Genomic DNA, 25,431 nt, shown 5'->3' with positions numbered 1-25,431 from the left:
CCGGCGTGCGTTGCGTAAGGCGGCCCGCAGCCGGCGTGGGCGGAGGTCGATCCTCGCAGCCGTGAGTCGGCACTGCCGGCATGTAGTCCTTCGTCACGGCTGCCAACACAGAGCGAGAGAACCGCTAAATCTAACACGTCTAGCCCGTGCGCATTACCTAACTACACTACTGGCCATTAAAATTGCTACACGTAGAAGAAATGCAGATAATACACGGGTATTCATTGGACAAACATACTAGAACTGACATGTGATTACATTTTCACGCAATTTGCGTGCGTAGATCCTGAGAAATCAGTACCCAGAACAACCACCTCTGGCCGTAATAACGGCCTTGATACGCCTGGGCATTGAGTCAAACAGAGGTTGGATCGCGTGTACAGGTACAGCTGCCCATGCACCTTCAATACGATACCACAGTTCATCAAGAGTAGTGACTGGCGTATTGTGGTGAGCCAGTCGCTCGGCCACCATTGACCAGGCGTTTTCAATTGGTGAGAGATCTGGAGAACGTGCTGCCCATGGCAGCATTCGACCATTTTCTGTATCCAGATAGGCCCGTACAGGACCTGCAACATGTGGTCCTCTATTATCTTGCTGAAATGTGGGGGTTCGCAGGGATCGAATGAAGGGCCGTAACACATCTGAAATGTAACGTCCACTGTTCCAAGTGCCGTCAATGCGAACAAAAGGTGACCGAGACGTGTAACCAATGGCACCCCATATCATCACGCCGGGTGATACGCCAGTCCCCGCTCACGAATACACGCTTCCAATGTGCGTTCACCGCGATGTCGCCAAACACGGATGCGACCATCATGATGCTGTAAACAGAACCTGGATTCATCTGAAAAAATGACGTTTTGCCATTCGTGCACCCAGATTCGTCGATAAGTACACCATCGCATGCGCTCCTGTCTGTGATGTAGCGTCAAGGGTAACCGCAGCCATGGTCTTCGAGCTGATAGTCCATGCTGCTGAAAACCTTCTCGAACGGTTCGTGCAGATGGTTGCTGTCTTGCAAACGTCCCCATCTGTTGACTCAGGGATAGAGACGTGGCTGCACGATCCGTTACAGCCATGCGGATAAGATGTCTGTCATCTCGACTGCTAGTGATACGAGGCCGTTGTGATCCAGCACGGCGTTCCGTAGTACCCTGCTGAACCCACAGATTCCATATTCTGCTAACAGTCATTGGATCTCGACCAAAGCGAGCTGCAATGTCACGATACGATAAACGGCAATAGCGATAGGCTACAATCCGACCTTTATCAAAGTCTGAAACGTGATGTTACGCATTTCTCCTCCTTACACGAGGCATCACAACAACGTTTCACCAGACAACGCCGGTCAACTGCTGCTTGTGTATGAGAAATCGATTGGAAACTTTCCTCATGTCAACACGTTGTATGTGTCGCCACCGGCGCCAAGATTGTGTGAATGCTCTGAAAAGCTAATCATTTGCACATCACAGCATCTTCTTCCTGTTGGTTAAATTTCGCGTCTGTAGTCCGTCATCTTCGTGGTGTAGCAATTTTAATGGCCAGTAGTGTAGAATCTCCAACGTCAGTTGATCCCCTACGATTTTGCCTTCCAATGTGCCAACTGTGCCAATCTCTGCATCTTATTGTTGTTCTTCGTTCGAATGGGATCTAAGCACTATGGGAATTAACATTTGAGGTCATCAGTCCCCTAGAACTTAGAACTACTTAAAGCAAACTAACCTAAGGACATCACCCACATCCAAGCCCTTGGCAGAATTCGAACCTGTGACCGCAGCAGCAGCGTGGTTTCGGACTGAAGCGCCTAGAACCGCTCGGCCACAGCTGCCGCCTTAGCACTTAGTCCCAACCGTCTCAATATCAGTCGTGTCCTTCAGTTTTTATCCTCCACAGCTCCCTCCAGAATCACATAAATCAGTGGTTCCCAACCAGGGGGTAATTACCATCTGAGGGGTAAAATGAAATTTTCTGAGAGAAACTAAACGATTCGCTTCTGTGTCAGCTACGGAACTAAATTATTTTCAAAAAATCATCACTACAATAACAATTTTGTAAGACTCTAGTATTAATTATATAAGTTCTCGAGAACTACTTTTTCTCAATTAGTAGTGTGGTACCGAAAGCTACGATGCCACAACGTAGGTGCGCTCTCGTAGGTTGGCACTACATGAGCGGATGTATATCAATGACTTTTCATCAGTAACATTACCAGATGCCAAGTTTGTTTTGTTTGCCGATGATACAAACATTGCAATAAATAGCAAATCAAGTGTAGTCTTTAGAAAGATCAGCCAATAAAACATTTGTGGACATTAATCACTGGTTCCTAGCCAATTCTTTGTCACTAAACTTTGAAAAAAGACACTACATGCAGTTCCGAACTTGTAAGGGGTGTCCCAAGAGTATATGTCTAACATACGATGACAAGAAGATAGAAGAAGTGGACGGTGTTAAATTCTTGGGATTACAGCTTGATAATAAATTCAACTGGGAGGAGCACACCACAGAACTGCTGAAGCGTCTTAACAAATCTCTGTTTGCAATGCGAATTTTGTCAGACATAGGGGATATAAAAATGAAAAAGCTGGCATACTATGCTTACTTTCATTCCATAATGTCATATGGGATTATTTTTTGGGGTAATTCATCAAGCCAAGCTGAAGTTTTCCTGGCACAAAAACGTGCAGTAAGAATTATATGTGGTGTGAACTCAAGAACATCCTGCAGTAGCCTGTTTAGGGAACTAGGGATACTAACTACTGCTTCCCAATATACACTCCTGGAAATGGAAAAAAGAACACATTGACACCGGTGTGTCAGACCCACCATACTTGCTCCGGACACTGCGAGAGGGCTGTACAAGCAATGATCACACGCACGGCACAGCGGACACACCAGGAACCGCGGTGTTGGCCGTCGAATGGCGCTAGCTGCGCAGCATTTGTGCACCGCCGCCGTCAGTGTCAGTCAGTTTGCCGTGGCATACGGAGCTCCATCGCAGTCTTTAACACTGGTAGCATGCCGCGACAGCGTGGACGTGAACCGTATGTGCAGTTGACGGACTTTGAGCGAGGGCGTATAGTGGGCATGCGGGAGGCCGGGTGGACGTACCGCCGAATTGCTCAACACGTGGGGCGTGAGGTCTCCACAGTACATCAATGTTGTCGCCAGTGGTCGGCGGAAGATGCACGTGCCTGTCGACCTGGGACCGGACCGCAGCGACGCACGGATGCACGCCAAGACCGTAGGATCCTACGCAGTGCCGTAGGGGACGGCACCGCCACTTCCCAGCAAATTAGGGACACTGTTGCTCCTGGGGTATCGGCGAGGACCATTCGCAACCGTCTCCATGAAGCTGGGCTACGGTCCCGCACACCGTTAGGCCGTCTTCCGCTCACGCCCCAACATCGTGCAGCCCGCCTCCAGTGGTGTCGCGACAGGCGTGAATGGAGGGACGAATGGAGACGTGTCGTCTTCAGCGATGAGAGTCGCTTCTGCCTTGGTGCCAATGATGGTCGTATGCGTGTTTGGCGCCGTGCAGGTGAGCGCCACAATCAGGACTGCATACGACCGAGGCACACAGGGCCAACACCCGGCATCATGGTGTGGGGAGCGATCTCCTACACTGGCCGTACACCACAGGTGATCGTCGAGGGGACACTGAATAGTGCACGGTACATCCAAACCGTCATCGAACCCATCGTTCTACCATTCCTAGACCGGCAAGGGAACTTGCTGTTCCAACAGGACAATGCACGTTCGCATGTATCCCGTGCCACCCAACGTGCTCTAGAAGGTGTAAGTCAACTACCCTGGCCAGCAAGATCTCCGGATCTGTCCCCCATTGAGCATGTTTGGGACTGGATGAAGCGTCGTCTCACGCGGTCTGCACGTCCAGCACGAACGCTGGTCCAACTGAGTCGCCAGGTGGAAATGGCATGGCAAGCCGTTCCACAGGACTACATCCAGCATCTCTACGATCGTCTCCATGGGAGAATAGCAGCCTGCATTGCTGCGAAAGGTGGATATACACTGTACTAGTGCCGACATTGTGCATGCTCTGTTGCCTGTGTCTATGTGCCTGTGGTTCTGTCAGTGTGATCATGTGATGTATCTGACCCCAGGAATGTGTCAATAAAGTTTCCCCTTCCTGGGACAATGAATTCACGGTGTTCTTATTTCAATTTCCAGGAGTGTATTTATTCCTAAATGAAATTTGTCATTAAAAATATATCACTTTTTCAAACCAACAGCTCAAGTCATGGAATCAATACTAGAAATAAGAATAATCTTCACAAGGATTTAAAGTCACTTAGTCTTGTACAAAAAGGTGTGCATTATTCTGGAACACACATTTTCAATAACTTGCCAGCAGCCATAAAAAGCTTAACAACCAATGAAATTCAGTTTAAGAGAAGCCTAAAGGATTTATTGGTGGCCAACTCCTTCTACTCCATTGATGAATTTCTTAGTAAAACCAACTGATTTGTATATAAGTACAACATAACTTCTGCACAATTTCAGTGCAGTAATGTGTTCACTGAAAATTTGTGTGTCTGTGTGTGTGTGTGTGTGTGTGTGTGTGTAAGTATAATCTAACTTCTGCACCATTTCAGTGCAGTAATGTGTTCATTGTAAATAAGTATTACAGTAGTTGTATTAGATGTTTATTACCTTATAAATAAATAAAAAACTTTATTTTAAATTCAGTGCATTAGTATTTGTAAAATGACTCTTGGTGTTCATTAAAAAATGACGATCATTCCACTTGGGACCTGTGGAATGGTACATTAGCTTATTTGTTTTAGTTGTAAATATTTGTCATGTATTGTTGTTTTTCTGACATGTTCCACATCCTGGAGGACCTCCTCACTACGGATCAATTGGAATGAAAGTAAATCTAATCTAATCTAAAAGACGAACAACCCCGACGACAGCGCCCTCTACCCGGCGCTTTGTAGCTGTACGAGCGCCGCTCCACATTCAGCCCATTTGATCCCCAGCAGACGGTCCAGCAAGAGTGTTTCTGCTGTATAGTGTGCGAGCCACTACAGATTTTGCCTGTGTTAGCTTTGATACATCCGGCTTCGCACCTACGGGCTCCTCAGTACAAAGCTGTGTGTTCCCGTATATCAGTGTGTTGAGATATAGTAAAACCACTTTTAACTTTACTAACAGTACCGAGATTTTTACCCACCTGCTCCTACTCGCTTCGTACAATCGGCCTACCCTTCAGTTTTCAGGAGCAGACCCACGTGCCGCCTTCCAGGCGGGATACAAAAAGTAGCATTAATACAGTTGAGATTACAGGTTCCTCATATAATCGAACCACTACACAGATATGTTGTGCTTTGTCCAGTACTTCGCTGATGATAAAAGTGAGACACATGCGTAACAAACGCTACTATCTCATGAATATGTCTTCTCCAAGTTGTAGATAGTACCTTCAATAGTCTAGAAATTGCCTAATTACCCGCTTTGAAACATATAAAAGAATTAGTTGACAGAATGAGACAACAGAAACTGGTACACCTGCCTAATATCGTGTAGGGCCCCCGCAAGCACACAGAACTGCCGCAACATGACGTGGCATGGACTCGAATGATGTCTAAAGTAGTGCTGGAGGGAACTGACACCATCAATTCTGCAGGACTGTCCATTAATCCGTAAGAGTACGAGGGAGTGGAGATCTCTTCTGGACACCACGTTGTAAGGTATCCCAGATATGATCAAAAATGTTCATATCTGGGAGTTTTGTGGCCAGCGGAACTGTTTAAAGTCCGAAGAGTGTTCCTGGAGTCACACTGTAGCAATTCTGGACGTGTGGGGTGTCGCATCGTCCTGCTGGAATTCCCAAAGTCCGTTGGAATTCACAATGGATATGAATCGTTGCATGTGATCAGACAGAATGCTTAGGTACGTGTCACCTATCAGAGTCGTGTCTAGACGTATCGGGGGTCCCATAGAACTCCAACTGCACGCGCCCCACACAGTTACAGAGCCTCTACCAGCTTGAACAGTCTCTTGCTGACATTCAGGGTTCATGGATTCATGAGGTTGTCTCCATACCCATACGCGTCCATCTGCTCGATACAATTTGAAACGAGACTCGTTCGACCAGGCGACATGTTTACAGTCGTCAACAGTCCAATGTCGCTTTTGACGAGCCCAGGCGAGGCGTAAAGCTTTGTGTCGTGCAGTCATCTAACGTACACGAGTGGGCCTTCGGCTCTGAAAGCCTATATCGATGATGTTTCGTTGAATGGTTCGCATGCTGGCACTTGTTAATAGCCCAGCACTGAAATCTGCAGCAATCTGCGGAAGGGTTGCACTTCTGTCACGTTCAACGATTCTCTTCAGTCGTCGTTGATTCCGTTCTTGGAGGATCTTTTCCCGACCGCAGCGATGTCGGAGATTTGATGTTTACCGAATTCCTGATATTTACGATGCACTGTGAAATGCAGGAAATTCCCCACTTCATCGCTACCTCGGAGATGCTGTGTCCCATCTCTTGTGCGCCGACTATAACATCACGTTCAAGCTTATTTAACTCTCGATAATCTGCCATTGTAGCAGCAGTAACCTATCCAACAACTGCGCCAGACACTTGGTGTCTTATACAGGGTGTTACAAAAAGGTACGGCCAAACTTTCAGGAAACATTCCTCACACACAAAGAAAGAAAATATGTTGTGTGGACATGTGTCCGGAAACGCTTGCTTTCCATGTTAGAGCTCATTTTATTACTTCTCTTCAAATCACATTAATCATGGAATGGAAACACACAGCAACAGAACGTACCAGCGTGACTTCAAACACTTTGTTACAGGAAATGTTCAAAATGTCCTCCGTTAGCGAGGATACATCCATCCGCTCTCCGTCGAATGGAATCCCTGATGCGCTGATGCAGCCCTGGAGAATCGCGTATTGTATCACAGCCGTCCACAATACGAGCATCAAGAGTCTCTAAATCTGGTATCGGGGTTGCGTAGACAAGAGCTTTCAAATGCCCCCATAAATGAAAGTCAAGAGGGTTGAGGTCAGGAGAGCGTGGAGGTCATGGAATTGGTCCGCCTCTACCAATCCATCAGTCACCGAATCTGTTATTGAGAAGCAAGCGTACGAATACTTCATCTGAAATGTGCAGGAGCTCCATCGTGCATGATCCACATGTGTCGTACTTGTAAAGGCGCATGTTCTAGCAGCACAGGTAGAGTATCCCGTATGAAATCATGATAACGTGCTCCATTGAGCGTGGGTGGAAGAAACTCAAATGAGCTCTAACATGGAAATTAAGCGTTTCCGGACACATGTCCACATAACATCTTTTCTTTATTTGTGTGTGAGGATTTTTTCCTGAAAGTTTGGCCGTACCTTTTTGTAACACCCTGGATGTGTTGCCGACGGCAGCGCCGCCTTCTGTTTACATATCTATGTATTTGAATACGCATGCCTCTACCAGCTTATTTGGCGCTTCAGTGCATTATTGTTACTGTTAGTGGCTGTAGTCAGACACAATGCGTCAACAGCCTGAAGTCTTCCAGTTTCTGCCGGTTCAGAATTAAGGAGTGCAGCAATCAATTGATTTACGTACGGTAATTACAGAGCACAGATTTTAACTTGGTTGATTTTAAATGGGATTGTAGCGTGCAGGTCAAGCAAGTGCCGCATTTCAAGGGAAGTATATTTTGTAACAAGTGTCTCTCTACACTGTGGATAGTCAGCTTTTTATCTGAGAAGGAGTTGTGGGTAACACTTGCAATGCACCACAAATTCTTTCGTCATTCATTCCAACTTTCTCCCCCCTCCCCCCCCCCCCCCCTCCAGACACACACACAAAAACTAATTATCGTCATTTCAAATATGAAAGTAGTCCAAAGAAAGAGTTTATCATTCTACAGCTTAGGTAGGTGCTAAAGTTGGCGACAATGTGGGTAGGTGGAGGGGGTGGGGGTGCTAGCTAATATCTGATTGCACTCAGGAGTAATGGTCTAAGAATGTTTGGGAACCACTAATGTAAGTTATTCCCTGATGCCTTATCACGAGGCCTATCATTCAGTCCCACCTTCTTGTCAATTTTCCACAATTCCTCTCCTCGCCGATACTGCGGACAACATTCTCATTTCCTATCAGTGCACCTAATCTTTAAAATACTTCTATATGGTCACATCTCAAACACTTCGATTCTCTTCGTTTCTGATAGGCTATGATTCTTTCCAATGCAATGCTGAACTCCAAATTTGCATTCTCAGAAATTTGTGCCTTAAATTAAGGGCACGATTTCATACTAGCAGACTTCTCTTGGCCAGGACTTCCCTTTTTGCCTGTGCTAGTCTGCTTTCTACGCCCTTCCTTCTCCGTCTGTCGCGTGTCATTTTCCTTCCAATTAATTTCGTCTACTTCGTGGTCCCCTATTTTGGTGTTAAATTTCTTGCTATTCCCATTTCTACTACTTCTCATTACTTTTGTATTTTTTCCAATTTCCCATTTATCTTGCTCAACCAAAATAATTGTTTTTCTGATGCGTTAAATGAAAAATTGTTTCATCCAAAGTTTTCTAACATCAATAGGTAGTTCTTGCTGAGGGTAGACGTTTTATGTATCCCCACAGACGTAGGAGATAAGGGGTAGAGGCTAAATTTTTTTAATGGAACCATGTACATAGTATTCAAGCATACGCTCAGCCTCTCCAAGAGGTGTTCAAAAATGTATCACACTGCACCATTTTACCCACAAAATTAGTATCTACGGAAATGGTAAACAACAAAAAATGGCTCTGAGCCCTATGGGACTTAACTTCTGAGGTCATCAGTCCCTTAGAACTTAGAATTACTTAAACCTAACTAACCTAAGAACATCACACACATCTATGCCAGAGGCAGGATTCGAACCTGCGACCGTAGCGGCCGCGCGGTTCCAGCCTGTAGCGCCTAGAACCGCTCGGCCACCCCAGCCAGCTGGTAAATAACAGATAACTACCCTAACTGAAATGGAACTTCAGGGCGTTTCAGTAACTAAATCATTTGACCTCTTCAAAACACGTTGAACATTTTACAAATTACCAGTAAACGTAGAATGCATCTCTATTGCACCGCACAGTAACTGGGTCTTGTTATTGTATGGAACCATATTACAGTAGTTATAACAATGCAGAAGTAACATGGCCCTTTGTAGCATCTTTTACTGTGATACTACCACTACATGAAAATCAAAGCGTTCACATAACAATCTGAAAATGGTGATCATTGGCAGTAAGAAGTAAGGTCCGGAGACCGTGCAGGTCATCCAACTGGCCTATCACGCCCGATCCACTTACCAGGGTTCAAAATGGTTCAAATGGCTCTGAGCACTATGGGACTTAACAGCTGTGGTCATCGGTCCCCTGGAACTTAGAACTACTTAAACCTAACTAACCTAAGGACATTACACACATCCATGCCCGAGGCAGAGAAAATCCCTGACCCCGCCGGGAATCGAACACTTACCAGCGTATTTACGGTTCAGAATTTCTCGTGCTCGTAAGGCCTTATGTGCAGGACTTCCAACATGCTGATACCACATGATCATCCTCTGGTTCAGAGGTACGGCGTCCAAGATAACAGGAAGAGTGTGTCTTAAAAATACGACCTATTGTCTGCCATTTTGGTTACCATTCACAAAGAAAGGTTCGATAACGTTATCTACAGTAGTAATTCCGCACTAAACATGAACGTTCCATGGACGTTGATGATCGATATGTCGGGGCCATCGTAGATTTTTGATGGATCAATACGCGTATTTCTCATATTGACAATTCGCCAGTTGGAGAATGACGCATCGTCGATAAAAAAGAACGTCTGAGAATAAATTAGGAATCGTCAGAAATTGTTGCTGAGCCCACTGACAAAATTGAGCGCTATTGTTGAAGTCATTTCCTTAAAGTTCCTGGTGTAAATGAACGCATTAAGGATGGAATTTATGATGTTAACAGAATCTTCCGTCGGTTGTTGGAAGAACAACATTATAATAAATGAAAAGCTCCAGTTTGTTTTTGTTCTACAAAATTACTTTTATTGTGTTAACCGGTTTTCGGCTTACAAGGGCATCTTCTGACATTTACTGAGGATTGTCACCAAAGAAGTTACAATGTTTGCAAACAACATTGAAAGAGACGTAAGACGTATACGCTGAAGCAGAAACATACATTAAGTAGCATCTTTGACAATGTGGTGGTAATGCAATGAAGAAGTAAAAAAATGAACAGTAAATAAATAAAAATGGAGCAGACAGGGAAAACTTTAACACAAAATAGGAACAGCATGCCTACATAACAGTTTCTATTAATAAACAAAATTAATAAAATTAGTACTAGACAAGGTACATGAGGAGGTATGAAACATGGAGTGTGATACACATACCAATTAAAAGAAGAGACAATTATCAATGAAGGTACAGAATACATAATGAACTTACGCAATATCAATAAGATAAACAGAAATAAATAAGTGCAGGAAAATGGAGGTGCTTGAGAGAACATACAGTAAATGCAATCTTTGAGAGTGTGGTGGTACTGCACTTTAACACTAACACTATATTCAAAACTGTGGCTATGTAACAGTTTGCATTAAATAAATGAACCAAGTAAAATATAAATAATGTTTGATGAGACAACCACAAGAGGTGTTAAACATGGACAGTAATACAAGTACCAGTTAAAAGAAAGCCTTAACAACTCAAACTACAGTCTATTGGAACGCATAGACAACTTCAGTAAAACAAAAGAACTTAATGAATACAGGAAAATGGGAATACGTAGGAACAGACAGTGTGGGAAGTAATGAACAACAAAGATGATTATATGAAGTTTAGGAGAGGTGAGGTGTTGAGCTGTGTCTGGTCATTTAGGATTAGATCTGTACTGTGAGCAAAATGTTTGTTAATTTCCAGGCTTCCAGCAGGTTGAGTTTATGGCCTTTGTTTGCTAAGTGAAGTACATGGGACACTGGCTGGTAGTTGTGACCCTCACTCAGTACATGCTCAGCAAATGCACATTCACATCATACAAAGGAAAACTTCCACTCAGTGTGGAAAAAACTGCAGCCATCAGGAAACTGATTCAGTACTTATCAGATGATAAATTAGACTTCTGCAATGAACGCTCTGAATGACCATGAAAAAGACTTTTGGTGATTAACAGTTTTTCTGATTTCTATTGTTCTAAACCTTTAGACTGCGTAATAAAAACATACCAACATATGCATCATGCTACATTCTTTATTACTTACATTTTTATCACTTATTTACTTGATACTGCTGCAAGGCATCAACGATTGTTAGAATGTTATTTCTCATAAAAACAATTCCACTCGAAAAAGCCATTACACAAGACGGTTGCTCGGCCATAACATAGGTTGTTTTGTACAAACTTTTATGTTCATATTATGTTAAATATCCAACCTATTGTGTAAATACAAACTAAGACATTTTACACTTCGGTTTTGCAATCCACGCAGTTTTTTCTTTTCCCCGAATATTTTACTGTGCCGGATATACGACCTTTTCGAAATGACAGATTCAGTTAGCGTCAGTTGTTCTAATGGGTAGATGATATCGCACGAGACTGCTCATATCTGGCTCGGGTTCAGTCCTTACTATCGTCCCATTGTGGCGTTTATGCCATATGCCTGCCCATGTTCACTACAGTTTATTGCTATGTTTTAATGCACCGTGTCGAAAGATTTTGTTAGGGAAGCTAGCGAGTAGGTAGGGTCACAAGGCAGACTCATCGAACTACGCGCCAGATGCTCACATAGTGTGGGAATGGCCGGGCGAGCAAGAGCCTTGTCATACGGGAGCAGAGAGACACAGTGGGGATTCGCCAGTAACGCTGGACGCCAAGAAGACAATCGTTTATTATTTATATTTACGATTTAAATATTAATATACAGCTGCAACCGTGTTGATGAAGTTACTTGCGCAGAGAACTTGTTGATACAAAATGGTTACAATAATAACACAGTCACAAAGCTAAACAACAAAATTAAAAGTAAAATAAAAGCAGAAAGCTCCATACCACAGACAATAACACAACAGAACCAAACACAAACACGCAGTCCCATAACAACTACACAGGATAATCAGAAAAAGATGAAAGAAAACACAAGGAGGTGCACAATGACATACAAACACAAAGTCACCCATAAAATCACCAACATTTTCAAAAGACAGGGAATTAACATAGCATACACAACAGACAATTCTATACAAAAATACGCCCCAAAACTGACAAAAAACAGAGGCATATACCAGAAAGCAGGTATATATCAGCTACAGTGGGGTAACACTTGTGAAGGCACATACATAGGGCAAACTGGGAGAACATTTGATGTCAGATACAAGGAACACATGAAAACCTGGAAAAATGGGACAAACCACTCCACATTTGCAGAACACTTAAAGGAAAATGACCACAAACCAACGACTAGAGAAGATGACATGAAAATAATTAGAATCAACAATATAAAACACCTCCTGACCAAGCAAGAAAATTATCACATACAGAAAAACAAAGCAGAGAGGAAAATCCTGTTCAATGACTAAGTACATGTGCAAATCAACTCATTTACACTAGTAGATAAAATAATAGAATAACGTTCGCAAAATGTATTAATATAATAATACTATTCAATTTAATAATAATAGAACCCAACATCTTTACATTCAGTCATCCATGAACCCCTCCACAGAATATTGAAACGAAAAGTCAAAACAGCTGTCACTAAAGTTTCCAGCCACTCGCTAACAGCTAGTACACCCGCCACCGCCTTCCCCCCGCCCCCCACCTCCTCAAAAAAAAAATTCATCGTGCTCTATCCCCCTCTCTCTGATACATATACACACACGGTATAAACATCATAAATATAAGTTAGTCTCGAACATATACTTCGTTAGGTTGGCAACAAATAGGTAAACATACCAAAGGAGATGAAACACGTAACGGAGTCGCAATATTTATGTTGTGAAAAGCAGTGTACGACGAAATAGTTGTATCGAATGACAAAAGAACAATAATCCACCACAAAAAAGAGTGAGAAACATGGTGAACAGTGTGTGGAAGGCGAGAACACAAAGATGTGATTATATGGCAGTGATAAAAGTGGTAGTGCGACCTCCAGACCGGATGTGAGGAAACGAAGATCAGCAAATCGTAAGTAATTACTTTTTGTACAAAAAAGCGCGAAGTGAACTGTTTGATAATCTATAACTAACAAAACTGAATCGTTACAGATCCCACTGCTGATGCCTTAGAACAGGAGAAGGCGAAACGCGTATGGTACAAATAAAGTACTAGCAGCAGAGAAAGGCAGTTTCATTTACAATACTAGTATTTATGTGCTTGCTGCGGAGGATGGCCAACACAAACAAACTTGTTGTTAATACTAATTTCAATATCAGTCAATTCGCCAGGAAATCCTGATTACAAATTTTAATTACTGTCAGAACTTACTGATGGGAACGATGGACCAAGCGCAAATGCTCACTGAAAGGGCAGGCGCCATTCGACTTGTAAGTAGGATGTTTAGGTTTTCTTATTGGTAACGCCACGTGGCGCTCTGTATGAAAATCACTGGCAGTGCTGTGTGCAGTCTGTGGCTAGTTTGCATTGTTGTGTGCCATTGTAGTGTTGGGCAGCGGCAGCTGGATGTGAACAGCGCGCAGCGTTGCGCAGTTAGAGGTGAGCCGCCAGCAGTGGTGGATGTGTGGAAGGAAATGGCGGAGTTTTGAAATTACATATATTATGACTTTTGATGATATTAAGGTAAATACATTGTTTGTTCTCTATTAAAATCTTTCATTTGCTAACTATCTCTATCAGTAGTTAGTGCCTTCCGTAGTTTGAATCTTTTATTTAGCTGGCAGTAGTGGCGCTCGCTGTATTGCAGTAGTTCGAGTAATGAAGATTTTTGTGAGGTAAGCGATTTGTGAAAGGTATAGGTTAATGTTAGTCAGGGCCATTCTTTTGTAGGGATTATTGAAAGTCAGATTGCGTTGCGCTAAAAAGTATGGTGTGTCAGTTTAAGCACAGTCATGTATAATTGTTCAAAGGGGACGTTTCATACTGAGGCAGCTCACTACTAGTCTATGATCGGATTCAGAGCACGTAATACACGAAGCCGTGTATGAAATCTGATCTCATGTAAAGACGGAACAATTAATTGAAAAATTTTCCCGGATGACATGCAATATTGTGTTAATTCAAGTCAGTCTGCGATTGGCTTTCGAGGTAGCAAGACGCGAACTAGTGTGCGAAATTAAACTCGGAGTAAAGACGCAATTGACTGTTAAATTTTCCCCAGAAAACATACTAGTGCGATCTCATATTGATTCCAAGATCGTGTGAAGTATTATTGTGAATTTTGCGGTGCTCTGGACGAATGGCTAATGACCGGGAAACTTATTATGAATATTAGCCATAGACTGACTCTAAAATCTTATCATTGATTTTTTGCCCAATACTCCGTAGTTGTAATTTTAATAACACTCAGTTCTTCCCATTTGCCACTTGCCCGCATCTCGTGGTCGTGCGGTAGCGTTCTCGCTTCCCACGCCCGGGTTCCCGAGTTCGATTCCCGGCGGGGTCAGGGATTTTCTCTGCCTCGTGATGGCTGGGTGTTGTGTGCTGTCCTTAGGTTAGTTAGGTTTAAGTAGTTCTAAGTTCTAGGGGACTTATGACCACAGCAGTTGAGTCCCATAGTGCTCAGAGCCATTTGAACCATAGGTAAGGAAGCAATCTTCAGTCATCCTAGGGGTAGCGAGCGCGGACATTATTTACTGAAATCCACCATGTTTGTTAATCCTGGCACATTTTTTTCGTGTGCAGTATTATATTCGGGAACCCGACATGTAGTGTTTAAGGATAACAGTTTGCATTTTTTGGGAATTAGACTTGACGAACCCTCATGAATACTTATCACCACGTCCAATTTTTATTTCGTTCTCTTTTTCAGTTTTAGGGAACCAAACGAAGAACGCGTTTGGCGACACCCGTCTCTGGCGGGCAGCTGGAATTTGCACACGCAATGGCCTGATTGCTAACTTCAGTGCTAATTAATTTGCTAACGGTGCAATGTATCCAATTTTTTTCTTAAGATTTATTTCTCAACACAATCTGCAATGCCCTCACAAGCTTTACAGGCTGCTTCTGACCACACTATAGAACTGTATGTCAAATTAAACATCTTTCGGCCGTCTAGTTTGCCGGCCGGGTAGTGGCCGAGCGGTTCTAGGTGCTACAGTCTGGAACTGCGTGACCGCTACGGTCGCAGGTTCAAATCCTGCCTCGGGTATGTATGTGTGTGATGTCCTTAGGTTAGTTAGGTTTAAGTAGTTTTAAGTTCTAGGGGACTGATGACCTCAGAAGTTAAGTCCCATAGCGCTCAGAGCCAACCGTCTAGTTTCTAAACTTATTTTATTTGGCTACCAGTTTCGGCGATGTAATACGCCATCTTCAGGCCACTGACCGACGGGAAGGATGGTTTCACCTCGATTCTGATCAATACAGGGGCCAGCAATTCTGGTATTAGTAGATTTCTGCTTGCTAGGGCGATACCTTCAACTATTGTCTGCCGAATCGGCCACTGTTTTTTTTTTTTTTCGTAACCCACATGACATCTTCCTACACGTCGATCAGGGGCCTGAAGATGGTGTAGTAAATCGTCGAAACAGCCAAATAAAATAAGTTTCGAAACTGGACGGCTGAAAGACGTTTAATTTGACATCCTGTATCCAACAGCCGCAACCATCTCTGAAAAGATGGACATACAGACATCAAAAATGGTTCAAAAGGCTCTGAGCACTATGGGACTTAACATCTGAGATCATCAGTCCCCTAGAACTTAGAACTACTGAAACCTAACTAACCTAAGGACATCACACACATCCATGCCCGATGCAGGATTCGAACCTGCGACCGTAGCGGTTGCGCGGCTCCAGACTGAAGCGCCTAGAACCGCCCGGCCACACCAGCCGGCTACAGACATCATATAACTTTTTCGAGACTGCTGGAAATTTTTGATTGCAGGCTTTGACGGCGTATTCCAATGACGAAATCTTCTCCGGTGATCAGTCGAGTGGTGGCGTCGTATTGTCGCAACGTTTCCGTGAGTTTCGTGCCCATCATTTTCTCTTTATTTTAATGTTATAATTATCTATTCAAAGAATGTCTACCAAGTAAGTCGACATAGAAACACTTTCGAGGCGTTACCGAATCTGTAACGGCAGTACCAGAAAACATGAACGAGAATGAAGGGCAGTGTCTAAATAGTGATTAATTGTCCGCCTCAGTAGCTGAGTGGTTAGGCCATATGCAGGGTCCGGCTTCGATTCCCGGCTGTGTCGGAGATTTTCTCCGCTCTGGGACTGGGAGTTCATCCTCAGCGACAGGCAAGTCGCCGAAGTGGCGTCAACTAAAAAGATTTGCACCAGGCGACCGGTCTACCCGACGGAAGGCCCTCGCCACACGACATTGCATTTCAGTGATTAATTATTAAACTAAATTTATAACAGTTTTCGACAAGTTTACAGACATGAATGATGAGCCACACAACTTGCTGTTAGCCCATAAACGCAAGTTGCCACGAAGAGAAGAATACAGAAATAGCGCGCTTTATGGGCGCAGCGTAATAGCAGTGACGTTGCAGTTTTCGTTTGATGTATCACGTACGTTTCTTACGGTGCAAGTGAAATAACAAGGAATACAACCATTTTGAGGCATTGGACGAAATGCACCCTCACAAACAACGTTGTAAGTAGACTGTATAGATTCTTTTAATTGCTAACACCACATAGCGCTCTGTATGAAAATCACTGGCTGTGCTATGTGCAATCTGTGGCTGGTTTGCATTGTTGTTGGCTATTGTAGTGTTGGGCAGCTGGATGTTAACAGCGCGTAGCGTTGCGCAGTTGGAGGTGAACCGCCAGCAGTGGTGTATGTGAGGAGAGAGATGGCGGAGTTTTGAAATTTGCAATACTGGATATCATGAACTGCTATATACATTATGACTTTTGAACATTATTGAGGTAAATACATTGTTTGTTCTCTATTAAAGTCTTTCATTTGCTAACTATGCCTATCAGTAGTTAGTGCATTCCGTAGTTTGAATCTTTTATTTAGCTGGCAGTAGTGGCGCTCGCTGTATTGCAGTAGTTCGAGTAATGAAGATTTTTGTGAGATAAGTGATTTGTGAAAGGTATAGGTTAATGTTAGTCAGGGCCATTCTTTTGTAGGGATTTTTGAAAGTCAGATTGCGTTGCGCTAAAAAATATTGTGTGTCAGTTTAAGCACAGCCACGTATAATTTTTCAAAGGGGACGTTTCATAACGTAGTTCAAATGGTTCAAATGGCTCTGAGCACTATGGGACTTAACATCTGAGGTCATCAGTACCCTAGAACTTAGAACTACTTAACCTAAGGACATCACACACATCCATGCCCGAGGCAGGATTCGAACCTGCGACCGTAGCAGTTGCACGGCTCTGGACCGAAGCGCCTAGAACCGCTCGGCCACCGAGGCTGGCAACAGCGTAGTCTCCATCGTTAATTTTACAAACTTTTTTGATGTAAAATGTACGCGAACTTTAGTGGAAGAATTTTTTAACCACAAAAACAAGACGTGTTCAATATCCAAGGAATATTTTAGTGAGAGAAAAGAAATAAACTTCAAACGGTTATGAATGACTAAGGTGGTTCATTGAACCTTCTGTCAGGCACTTAACTGTAAATAGCAGAGTAATCACGTAGATGTAGATGTAGGCATAAAAGGGCGACAGAATACTGAAAATCTCGGTTTTTGGAGATCAATTTGAGGCTGTCCGCCGGTTTGACAGACCACAAGCATCCCATATCAAATTGCTTCCCCTACACTACTGTGCTACATTGTAAAAAGTAATCGTTCAGACTGTGCAGATGAAAGCAATATCGGTACAAATAAGAGCTACAAGAAACCAATGCCTTACGTTGTTCATCTTGTGATCCAGTGCGGCCCAAATGTGAATAAATATATATATATAATGGAGTACAGCGGGGCTAATCCGCTCGTTCCAGCTGCAAGCCCTATATAATATGACACGAAACTTTTTAAGAATCATGTCAATGTAATATTATTGCGGCATCTTAATTGACAACACATTCCAGTGCATCAAACATCAATATTTCTTTACAGGAACAAAGTATTAAACAAACGTCTGAAGAAGGCAGAAATCGCAACATACAGGGTATACATTTTAAGTTGACAAACCAGAATAACTCGAAAAGTAAGCTTCACACGAAAAAATGTGTAGAATCCAAAGTTGATTATTTTCGAGGGGGACATCTCCTGGTGCTAAAATTAGCCCGCCGCCCCAGCCCCCTGGGGGTGGGGCGGGAGGCAACTTTAAAATTTCAAGTGCAACCCCCATTTTTTTTATTGCAGAAGCAGATTCTACATAAAAAATTACGCAAAATTTGTCTTAAACATTTGTTTTGATTCTTGGTAGTTGGCGCTGTAATTCAAGAAAATTCATGTGGAAAAAGGCTACGGATAAATAAAAAATATTTATTTACTTCGTAAATTCTGATTCGCTAAAACTAAAACTCTCCACGAAACAAACAAAACTTATCGGAATCTGTGGAAAAAATTAATATGTGTGGCAACATTTGTAAAACTCTAATTCCTCTCTCTCAGACCCCAGTTTTAGTTTTAGTGAATCAAAATTTAAGAAGTAAATAAGTATTTTTTATTTATCCGTAACCATTTTCCACGCAAAAGTGAGAACATGGATTTACTTGAATTACAGCGCCAACTACCAAGAATCAAAACAAATGTTTAAGACAAAATGTACATAGTTTTTTATGTAGAATCTGATTCTGCAATAAAAAATGATAGTTCCCATTTGAAATTTTAAAGTTGCCTCCCGCCCGACCCCTAGGAGGCTGGGGTAGCTCAAATGGTTCAAATGGCTCTGAGCACCATGGGACTTAACATCTGAGGTCATCTATCCCCTAGAACTTAGAACTACTTAAACTTAACTAACCTGAGGAAATCACACACATCCATGCCCGAGGCAGGATTCGAACCTGCGACCGTAGCGGTCGCGCGGTTCCGGACTGAAGCGCCTACAACCGCTTGGCCACCACGGCCGGCGCTGGGGTAGCGGGCTAATTTTAGCACCAGCAGATATCCCCCTAGAAATAATCAACTTTGGATTCTACACAGTTTTTCGTGTGAAGCTTATTTTTCGATTTATTCTGGTTTGTCAATTTAAAATTTACACCCTGCGTTAAAACGGTGGGGATATTCCACCCAGCCAAGAGGGTATTACGCCCGAGTGTATTGCAGTGTCACAATGAAAATCATTTACCACAAGTAAACCCTTTTCGTTACTCTCCACCCACACACACCTCGAGAGACCATGTAGCACACGGCTAGCACTTTATCCAGATGAGCTGCCTACAACACTTGTTACTGTTTGTTTCACATCTTCCTCGGTCCGTGAAGCACTTGACTTTTTCCATTTGTATGTACGGATCTTCTGAAAAGAAACAAAGAAAACGTGTTATTTAGAATTTCGTACCAAAACATCTATTAAAGTAATAATTTGACTGAGCGGAATTAGCCGCATTTGTACATGGCGAAATAGCCCCATGTGCAGACATTTAGAATGACGCGGCAGGTCAGACGTTTATGAATAAAGCCAGCAATATATGTTGATAGACACACCGCATAACCTGTGTTCTTATACAAACAACGATAAGAGTTTCAAATTTCGCGTTCTTGTGGATGGTGCACCTAAATTCGTTATGTTGTACCGCTAAACCATGGCAATAATCCATCACAATTCCCTTACCTTGCAGATTTTGTTCCTTCGTCCTATCAATAATACACTCCTGGAAATGGAAAAAAGAACACATTGACACCGGTGTGTCAGACCCACCATACTTGCTCCGGACACTGCGAGAGGGCTGTACAAGCAATGATCACACGCACGGCACAGCGGACACACCAGGAACCGCGGTGTTGGCCGTCGAATGGCGCTAGCTGCGCAGCATTTGTGCACTGCCGCCGTCAGTGTCAGCCAGTTTGCCGTGGCATACGGAGCTCCATCGCAGTCTTTAACACTGGTAGCATGGACGTGAACCGTATGTGCAGTTGACGGACTTTGAGCGAGGGCGTATAGTGGGCATGCGGGAGGCCGGGTGGACGTACCGCCGAATTGCTCAACACGTGAGGCGTGAGGTCTCCACAGTACATCGATGTTGTCGCCAGTGGTCGGCGGAAGGTGCACGTGCCCGTCGACCTGGGACCGGACCGCAGCGACGCACGGATGCACGCCAAGACAGTAGGATCCTACGCAGTGCCGTAGGGGACCGCACCGCCACTTCCCAGCAAATTAGGGACACTGTTGCTCCTGGGGTATCGGCGAGGACCATTCGCAACCGTCTCCATGAAGCTGGGCTACGGTCCCGCACACCGTTAGGCCGTCTTCCGCTCACGCCCCAACATCGTGCAGCCCGCCTCCAGTGGTGTCGCGACAGGCGTGAATGGAGGGACGAATGGAGACGTGTCGTCTTCAGCGATGAGAGTCGCTTCTGCCTTGGTGCCAATGATGGTCGTATGCGTGTTTGGCGCCGTGCAGGTGAGCGCCACAATCAGGACTGCATACGACCGAGGCACACAGGGCCAACACCCGGCATCGTGGTGTGGGGACCGATCTCCTACACTGGCCGTACACCACTTGTGATCGTCGAGGGGACACTGAATAGTGCACGGTACATCCAAACCGTCATCGAACCCATCGTTCTACCATTCCTAGACCGGCAAGGGAACTTGCTGTTCCAACAGGACAATGCACGTCCGCATGTATCCCGTGCCACCCAACGTGCTCTAGAAGGTGTAAGTCAACTAGCCTGGCCAGCAAGATCTCCGGATCTGTCCCCCATTGAGCATGTTTGGGACTGGATGAAGCGTCGTCTCACGCGGTCTGCACGTCCAGCACGAACGCTGGTCCAACTGAGGCGCCAGGTGGAAATGGCATGGCAAGCCGTTCCACAGGACTACATCCAGCATCTCTACGATCGTCTCCATGGGAGAATAGCAGCCTGCATTGCTGTGAAAGGTGGATATACACTGTACTAGTGCCGACATTGTGCATGCTCTGTTGCCTGTGTCTATGTGCCTGTGGTTCTGTTAGTGTGATCATGTGATGTATCTGACCCCAGGAATGTGTCAATAAAGTTTCCCCTTCCTGGGACAATGAATTCACGGTGTTCTTATTTCAATTTCCAGGAGTGTATAACAGAAACCATCCTAACTGCAATCACATGTGACGACACAGAGATACTGGCACACACGGAAGGTAAAACAACCCTGACTCTGTGAGGACCGTTGCAACATTTTCCATTTCATAAGGATTAGCCCTGTGAGCGGAATAGTCCCGCTGTACCACTCTTCATCTAAGAGTAGCTATTGGGCCTACGTCCTCAATTATTATCTGGATGTATTCCAATCTCTGTCCTCCTCTACAGTTTTTGCCCTCTACAGCTCCCTCTAGTGCCGTAGAAGTCATTCCCCCATGTCTTATCAGATGTCCTATCATCCTCTCCCTTCTGCTTATCAGTGTTTTCTAAATACTCCTTTCGTCGCCGATTCTGCAGAGAACATCCTCGTTACTTACCGTATCGTCCAGTAATTTTCAACATTCGTCTGTAGCACAACATCTCCAGTGCTTCGATTCTCTTCTTTTCTAGTTTTTTCCACAGTGTCTGCTTCACTACCATATAATGCTGTGCTGCAAATGTACATTCTCAGAAATTTCTCCCAGAAATTAAGGCTATGTTTCATACTAGAAAGCTTCTCTTGGCCAGGAATGCTTTTTTGCTTGTGCTGGTCTGCTTCTTATGTCCTCCTTACTCCGTCCATCATGGGTTATTTTGCTATCTAGGTAGCAGAAATCCTTAACTTCATCTGCTTTGTGACCACCAGTCCTAATGTTTTCTCACTGTTCTAATTTCTGCTAGTTCTCATTGCTTTCGTCTTTCTTCGATTTACTATCAGTCCATAATCTGTACTCATTAGACTGTTCATTCCGTTCAGCAGATAATGTAATTTTTCTTCACTTTCACCGAGGACAGCAGCGTCACTGCCGAATCTTATCATTGATATCCTTTCCCCTTGAATTTTGATTCCATTCCTGAACCTTTCTTTTATTTCCGTCATTGCTTCTTCGATGTACAGATTGAACAGCAAGGGCGAAAGCCTGCATCCCAGTCTTACATCCCTTTTAATCCGTATACTTCGTCTTCCACTCTTACTGTTCCTCTTGGTTCTTGTATATATTGTACATTAGACGTCTTTCCCTATAGCTTACCCCTATTTTTCTCAGAATTTCGTACATATTGCACAATTTGGCATTGTCGAACTCATTTCTCAGGTCGATAAATTCTGTGAACGTATCTTGATTTTTCTTTTGTCTTGCTTGCATTGTCAACTGCAACGTCAGAACTGCCTCTATGGTGCCAAACCGACCGTCATCGCAATATTAGTAAGTGTTCAAATGGTTCAAATGGCTCTGAGCACTATGGGACTCAACTGCTGTGGTCATAAGTCCCCTAGAACTTAGAACTACTTAAACCTAACTACCCTAAGGACATCACACACATCCATGCCCGAGGCAGGATCCGAACCTGCTTCCGTAGCGGTCGTGCGGTTCCCGACTGTAGCGCCTTTAACCGCTCGGCCACTCCGGCCGGCATTAGTAAGTGTAACCTACTGTGTATAACAAAGTTAAAATCCTCATTAACGTACGATTACAAAATAAATGCGCAATCTTTTGGAAGCGGTAACATCCGTCAGAGATCTGGGTGTGACTATTCGAAATGATCTCAAATGGAACGATCAGATTAACAAGTAACGAGTAAGGCAAACTCTAGATTGCGGTTTATTGGTAGAATCCTGAAGCGATGCTGTCCTTCAACAAAGGAAATTTCTTACAATACTTTAGTTCGTCCAGTCTTGGAGTGTTGTTCGTCTGTATGGGACCCTTACCAGTTGGGTCTGATTCAAGAGATCGATAAGGTCCAAAGAAGAGCGGCAAGATTGGTGACTGGTACATTTAGCCATCGCGAGAGCGTTACAAATCTCATAGAAAGTTTGAAGTGGGACACATTTGCAGATAGACGACGCGCTAAACGGAAGGGGCTGCTCACAGAATTCCAAAATCCGATCTCCGCCGAGGATGTAGAGCATATATTATTACCACCAACTTTCAAATCCAGCAATGATCACCATTCAAAGATAAGGGAAACTAGAGCTCGCACTGAGGCGTTCATACAGTCGCTTTTCCCTCGCGCGATCCGCGAGTGGAACAAAAGGGGGAAATATGACTTCGGCGCGAATAGTGCCCTCCGCCACACACCGCTTGATGGCTAGCGGACTGCATATGTACATGTACATCTAACACATGGGCAACGGCCTTGTCGCAGTGGATACACCGGTTCCTGTGAGATCACCGAAGTTAAGCGCTGTCGGGCGTGGTCGGCACTTGGATGGGTGACCATCCAGGCCGCCATGCGCTGTTGCCATTTTTTGGGGTGCACTCAGCCTCGGAGCTACTCGACCGAATAGTAGCGGCTTCGGTTAAGAATACCGATTGGGAGAGCGGTGTGCTGACCCCACGCCCCTCCTATCTGCATTCTCCACTGAGGATGACACGGCGGTCGGATGGTCCCGGTTGGCCTCTCGTGGCCTGAAGATGGAGTACATCTAATAGATTCTCGATTTTCTTTCCCATTCTTCTTGTTTCTACCGAGCGATTAATTTACATATTTCTTTAGAAATTATTAAGAATGACAGAAATATCCGGTCGCTCAGCTTACGTTATGTAATGTGTGACGTGAGGCATTGCGGGGGATGTTATTCTACATTTCGGGCAATCGCAGCCAAATTTCCACATTTTGAAAGAAATGATCTGCATTGGGTGTAGAATACCTTCTATTACAAAACACGACCGGTTTCGTACCACTAGACGACGCATCCTCAGGTGATAAAAATTCTTTTTGTTAATAGATCATCGCCGAAGGCTGGGAACTGGAACTGTTGGATTGTCTACAACTTCGTGGTTTCGGGTTCCTGTAGCTCGCCACTCACGTTTCCACTCTGCGTCCTGCTCGAATCCTGTGGATAGCATTTGGACTCCCATTTCATATGCTGGTCTTCTAGATTTGAGGCGTTTCCTGGGCAGTGATACCAAATCGTCATGAAGAGGGATCGAGTTGTTGTCAGAAACTTGCTGACGGAGGATGTAAAGAGAAGCCTATCGACGGGGGTCTGGTGGACAGATGTTTGAAAATCATCATTGAAAGTCCATCAACATCCGAGTGTAGTCTGAGCCGCTTTAAAACTTGTGTACTATATATAAATTCACATGTTCATTTTTATATATATTTCTTTGTTTTGCTAAATGTGTATTACTGTAATTAATGTATACGATAATAATAATAATAATCGTTCCAGTTCCAGGCTTCCAAAAACCAAGGGAGGTGTGGGTGCAGTTAAACAGATATCGGACCTAAGAGGGTAGGTGCAAATACAACATGCACAGCCCGCATCTCGTGGTCGTGCGGTAGCGTTCTCGCTTCCCACGCCCGGGTTCCCGGGTTCGATTCCCGGCGGGGTCAGGGATTTTCTCTGCCTCGTGATGGCTGGGTGTTGTGTGCTGTCCTTAGGTTAGTTAGGTTTAAGTAGTTCTAAGTTCTAGGGGACTTATGACCATAGATGTTAAGTCCCATAGTGCTCAGAGCCATTCGAACAACATGCACAAGCTGGGCTTTTCAAGTGACAGTGTGTGTGACTGTGGTGACAATGAGCCACTTTGTGAATGACTGTCCAATCAGACGCTTCCCTGGTGGCACTGAGAAGCTCCATCAAGCATCGCACGAGGCGCTCTGCTGGATCGAGTCCATCAACATCCGAGTGTAGTCTGAGCTGTTTTAAAACTTGTGCACTATACATAATTTCACATGTTCATATATATATATATATATATATATATATATATATATATATATATATATATATATATATATATATATATATATTCCTTTGTTTTGCTAAATGTGTATTACTGTAATTGATGCATACGATAATAATAATAATAATAATAATAATAATAATAATAATAACCGCCGAAAGGTGCCTTAGAGCCACTTTCCCTGTGGGAGAGTATGTTCAGTTTCTGTTGGAACTTGTAGTCCCGAGCAGGGGCGGATGCAGGATCTCGGTCAGGGAGGGGGTGGGGGGCCAATTTTTTGGTACCTGCCTTCCAAAAAATTAATTCCAAATAAAACCATTAATACTTTATATGCGAGCGCGAGCGCGCGCGCGCGCGCACATATAAACACACTTAACACATAGTG

The 25,431-nt window shown here is 44.0% G+C and overlaps 1 pseudogene; it reads left to right on the top strand.

Moving 5' to 3' along the window:
* The first annotated feature begins 23,480 nt into the window (after positions 1-23,480).
* LOC126163755 (5S ribosomal RNA) lies at positions 23,481-23,598 on the top strand (annotated as a pseudogene).
* Positions 23,599-25,431: the final 1,833 nt, after the last annotated feature.

This window comes from Schistocerca cancellata, chromosome 2 (assembly GCF_023864275.1).
Source record: "Schistocerca cancellata isolate TAMUIC-IGC-003103 chromosome 2, iqSchCanc2.1, whole genome shotgun sequence".
Taxonomy (NCBI): Eukaryota; Metazoa; Arthropoda; class Insecta; order Orthoptera; family Acrididae; genus Schistocerca; species Schistocerca cancellata.
Note: the sequence above shows the minus strand (reverse complement) of the source record. Positions and strands in the feature narration are given on the sequence as shown.